The sequence below is a fragment of the Lissotriton vulgaris genome, chromosome 8 (assembly GCF_964263255.1).
Source record: "Lissotriton vulgaris chromosome 8, aLisVul1.2, whole genome shotgun sequence".
In the NCBI taxonomy this organism is placed as follows: domain Eukaryota; kingdom Metazoa; phylum Chordata; class Amphibia; order Caudata; family Salamandridae; genus Lissotriton; species Lissotriton vulgaris.
Genome location: NC_141696.1, coordinates 610,224,020 through 610,230,019, shown reverse-complemented (window position 1 = coordinate 610,230,019; position 6,000 = coordinate 610,224,020).

The window sequence follows — 6,000 nt, the reverse complement described above, 5'->3', positions numbered from 1 at the left end:
ATATATGTATATAGTAAGACTTCTCCTCCCCATGTTTTTAACTATAGTTTTGTAAATAATAAACCTAAAGCACTGAATGCACTTGTAACTTTATTAGTAGGACGCTGCACTGACACTGATATGGATTTCTATGTATTTTGTATTTGTATAGGTACATTTGGAATATACATCATGGCTTCCTGATGAAGGCTAATAGCCAAAACGCGCGTAGCAATTACAATTTACATCTAGCCATGTTTTCTGATTAATATTTAGCTATTTTGTATTTTTGTATTTCTTTGTTTTACTTATGAATTGTATAATCACATTGAAATGTACTGTGACCCGGAAAAAAATTATAAAGTGCACAGCATGAGATTCCTAGTTGGATCTAAATTAATGAATGTTAAAAAATCTTATTCTCAACAATATTATTAAATAAAGTATCTTTTTTTACCATGTACATTGTTAATCCATAGTCAGTAATTTTTGTCGTCAGTCTATGTCCATTTGAAATCTATGTTCCTAATTTCCTGTTTTTTCAAAGAACTGCATCTGGCTACTTTATCAACTTTGATGACTTTTCCGATGATCCAAGTGAACATGGAGATAAGCCAGCAACAAAAACTTTCAAAGAAAAAATCACAGAGCTTTTTCATCGACTAAGAGAAACATATCTAACTTCACCATGGATTACATTATGGATTGTGTTAGGTGTACTTTTCCTCCTTCTATGGCTCATCTTGGTTTTAAGTTTGGGTAGATTTATTGATGGAAAATATAGTGCAATGGACACAGCAAGTCAGAACATCAACTTGGTCCTGAAACCACACAGATCTTCTCACATCGAAAAAAGAGAACTATCATCAGTGACCATCACAGCCATCCATATACCTGGTGGTATAGCATGGGACAAAACTGACTATGAAATCTATGGCCCGGTTGAGCTCCTGAAATATCCACACCAATTTAAGATCTCGTTAAGTGACTTTGTATCACCTGGTACTTTCTCTGATGATTGGGACTTTGAAAATATTATTAATATGATGTCTGATTTAGAAATGTCAGTAAAATGTACAGAACATGATTATTTATAGGGTTCGTCGAATTATGAGGAAATGTATTGTTTCAATAACTTTGGGCATCACTATCTGCATAAATCTGCTAATCCTAGAAATGTTTTCAGTTATAATCAATGGGAACATTGTCCAACCCCGCCAACAGGCAGTTCGAAAACCTTGTATGAGAAATTTCCATACTTCTCAGGGTTTAATTACACAAATCCAGAAACATTTGATTTCAAAATGTTAAATAAGACAGGAGTGAAAAACATGTTGACAAATACTAAACTGATTTATTCTGAAACATTTTATGAAAAAATGACTACATTTGGTTTTGAATTTTGGAAAAACAACATTGAGACAAAAACCATCTGGGGTATAAAAGAGTGGCAGGTACAAGGTCTAGAATCGTTGTTTAGAGCCTGCATGATCTCAGAACAAATAATGTTCCTGAATGAAACCATCCAACAAACAACATGCCTTGGTCTAGGCAAGATAAAAGATTTAAACAACCCGTCCATACCAAAGCCTATGCCTGATAGAAACACAACTACAGATGAGGGGTTAGACGTGTCCTATATTTTAAAACAAAACAGAACAATTCCTGATTGGAACAAATGGTTGATCTGGCCCACAGACACAAATAACTGTCAAGATAGATTCCAGAACAAAATACAGGGGTTCAAACAGAACAGGCCAGACCCATGAAATTCCCAGAGACAACATCCAGGGATAGTTACAACATACAGTGTAGGAAAACTATGCCTCGACTGGCTACAGAGATCCACACTTCCCAAAATTAGGCAACACTTAACTTTACTTAAAGAAGGTGCTGACTTGCGAGATTTCATAATGGGACCTCTTAAACAGCGTCAAAAACGTTTCATATACGCCGGTATATACGCAGCTTACAATCAAGCTTGGAAAGTAACACAAATTGAAACTGCAGAAAAAATACGAGAAATTGATCGTATTCATTTGGAAAAATCACTTTCTGTAGTGGATAATGGGTTAACGACTCTGTGCTCCAGAATTTATTCACTGGACAGCATTGTATCATCTGCTATTGATATAATAGACCAGGATATGCTAATGTTACAACATGTCTCTAATAAAAGAGAGGGACCCAAAGTACCAAAGGGGTAGGGTACCACAAGACAGTCTGTCATAAAATATAGTCCCCTTTGGAATGGTAATCAACAGTCAAACACACTTACATGCAGCGCCTTACTAGTTAGAGCATTCTTCAAAATGAGAGCAATACTGAGAGATGATGCAGAAATTAGTCAGAAATTATAAAAAGTACACAGTTTAATAGTTTTAAAAAAAATGTTTTTACATTAAATCATTGGAGTGTACTACCTTTCCAATCGGATAAATATGAATTACGAAATTGGAATATGATTTATTGAAATTATACTTTTGTATCCCTGCTTTATCTTTTAACCACTGTGTTGTCTTTTGTTCCCACTGTGTTATCATTTTCTGCATATATTGTATTAGGATATATGGTTTATCCTTTTTTAATGTAAAATTGTTTTTTTTTAAAACTATTAAACTGTGTACTTTTTATAATTTCTGACTAATTTTTGCATCATCTCTCAGTATTGCTCTCATTTTGAAGAATGATCTAACTAGTAAGGCGCTGCATGTAAGTGTGTTTGACTGTGATTACCGTTCCAAAGGGGACTATATTTTATGACAGAATGTTACAACATGGTCAATCCCAATTACGTTCTATTGTGCAGCTAGGCTGGACGTTACAAAACCTCCGTTCAGGCTACGTGCCATGGCGTCTAATCAACACAACGTCATTATTTTCTATCTTTAACCTTATTGATAGACAAATCTCGTTGGCACAAAAAGGAGCAGACTATACGGTGCTGAGCATTGAAAAACTAGAAAGATTACCATTGACAATGTCAGAAAGACCTGTCATTCAATTGATAATACATGGCACCATTACAATCCGATAACAACTTTTCAGTTTCAATACTGCCAAAAGTATGTACCAGCAGGCCTGTATGAAAGGTTGGGTAAAGAATACATCAAATCAACCTGGAATTTACCTTATACACATAGATGTTATAGTGAAGGGAAAAAAAGAGGTATTTCCTAGTGGTAACAATTGTAAAAAATCACTAAGCGGTACTCTTCTGTGTCAAGGTATTAACTTGCATGGAGCCTGCGAAGGTTCATCAAACAACCTTTTATGTCATCTGCACGGCACCCCTGCTACACAGATAGAGCCCTTTTTCAGACAACTTTCCAACGGTAGCTACGTTATATTAAGTGACCACAGCTGTTGTGGCAAGATGCCAAGAAAAGCCTATCTCGTGAGCGTTACGTCCAGGGTCATTTGTTGTATGCAAGTATTGTATCCTAACAGCAATCCAGACATGGAGGCAGCAATATGGCCTTCTTTGAATATCTCTTCTATTCGAATTGATAGTTTAAGCAGAATGAAGTCTATTCTTTTACAAACAACTGTGCCTTTAACCTCGTCCAAAAAGACGTATGAACTGCAAGTTGCAAGGACAGCGGCAGAGATACATACCCTATTATCGACAAATTGCCCCGTGCATTTCGTAGAAATGTTAAGCCAAAGTATTTAAGACAATTTTTTTGGGACTGTTAGCACCCATTGAAACAGTTCTGGGCATTTTCCCGAATTTTGTGCATTCTCTTTTCGGTGGCCTGCCTTTTATTTTGGGACTCGTAGCAGTAATTTTATTTTTGTTCCTTCTGCTCCGATATGGCAAGCTAAGTCACAGACAAAACTCAGGCTACGATGGAAGAAATGATCCTAGCAATACGATACCTAGACCGTATCACTAAGGTCCTCGGATTGGAACGTGAATTATTAAGTCAGCATTCTAAATGAACAAAATGTTATCTGAATGATACCACTGCTTGAAAGCGTACAGTATAATACTCATTTTTCGTGAATCTATACCATTTCAAATGCATTTGATGTATTTTGGGGTGGGCTGGAAAACACATGCATACTCATATGTTTATATATTGCTTAGTATTTAGTAATGATGGACATTATACGTGGAGTGGGTGTTGTGAACGTATCTAGGACCCTAATTAAATATTCCCGATTTATGCCCTTATGTGTTTATAACAAATCATATCCTTATAAAGGCATAAGAATCTTATCCATATTTAGTCATAGCCAATGCAGTCCAAATACGGCAAGGCTACTTCCTTAGACTCCTAGAAAGTACAACGCGTTCTTTAAACACACCAAACCTTCCAGCAACCCGGGAATTCCCCCTGCTTTTGTTTTGATTTGTCCTAGAACTCCTGCGAGTCCTGAAAGAACTGCCAGTTCTTAGTGACAGTTCTTATTGACTTCTTATGTCCAACCTTACGTCAAACACGGCACCTTCCAGGTATAAATATACCAGCATTTGCCTTAAGCAACACACGGTGGTTTGGAGCAGAGCGGCTATCTACTTACCTGAAGCCCAGCTGATGCGAGTGCCAAAGGAAGCCGTCCCTCCCATTTGACGCACTGAGAAAGACGCTCTCTTTTCTACTGCGGAGAAAATCCAGCTCCAGTGTTTCCAGTCACCCTTGCGGGTTACTGGGAGATCGAGTCCTGAGAACGAGATACAAGACCTCCTTCATTCTAAAACCAAGGTATGGAGCTGATTAGACCCTTAGAGAATTCTTGATTTAGATTCTTGGCAAAACTAACTTAACTTAAACTGCAACTCCCTTACTCCTTCCCACATACTAGGCTTAGGTTAGGTACACCGGGGTAGGCGTATTTAGAAGCACCAGTTGAGTACGTTTAGTCAACTTTTATCATTGTATGTAACTGTATATATTTTATCCGTTTTAAGTATCATATGGCTCAGAAACCATATCAATGCTTTTACAGTATTATTTCATTATACTATTCCTATTACTGTACGCACTTTACTTTATGATAAGTATTGCAATTGTGGCAATTCACTTCTCTTGCATGAGAAAGAAGACTGCTCAATAAATAACACCTTTTATTGAAAACGCCTGTCTATCTATTTCTCTGCACTCTGGTGAAACTAAGTATGCACGATTGACTGAGTGAAATCGCTATCTATTGTTTTCACACAACTCTGGAGATATACTGCTTATTCTGGAGGGAGAAAAGTTATCATGTTTATGCGGTTGTCAGAAGCTAATCCCTTCTTGTCTAATCAGGGAAGTTAACTCCTCCCTTTTAATTCGAGAAAGTTTCTAGTGACCTCTGAGCTAGCTGGCATACATAATTAAGTCTAACATATTCAGTAGAGACATAGTCGACCTCAGTCCTACGTCTAAACTGCAGTTTATGTTATTCCAATGCACAGTGCCTATTGGGAATATAGGAACTACACTACACCTAGACAGTTGGATAGTCAATACCCACAGGAGCACCGGAGTACTTGCGTTACCTCACCCATAGGAAGCAGGTGCATAGGTGTCAAAGTGTGTCGGGTTTCGTCGCTGAATCCTATGGAGCCGTGAAGAAAGATGCTGCAGGCGACCAGGAAAGAAGTGTCCGGGTGGATCCAAGGGCGGATTGAGGATGAAGAGAACCTGAAAGCAGAGGGGACAGAGTCTGGGTCACTAGCCAGTGACCAGGAAGGAACCAGGCGATGTCGTGAAGCAATCAGGTGATGTCGTGAAGCTTGTCTCTGCAGCCATGTGGACCAGGAGGCGTCGACGTTGACCAGGAGTCAGACACAGACTGTCCCTGTCGGCGGTGTCGGCTTCTTGAATGGAAAGCCTTGGTAAAGGCAACCCACGCAGGAATCAAAGTTGGCTTCTTAATCAGACCAGCAAGGTCTGATGGGCTGCTTCTTTTCAGGGAAGCAGGGGCCAGTCTGGAGCAACAAGACCAGCAGTGTAAATTCAAAGGTTCGTCACCAAGATGGCCACTAGCCAATGGGCAAGTGACCGGGCAGACGCGTCAAGCAGGACA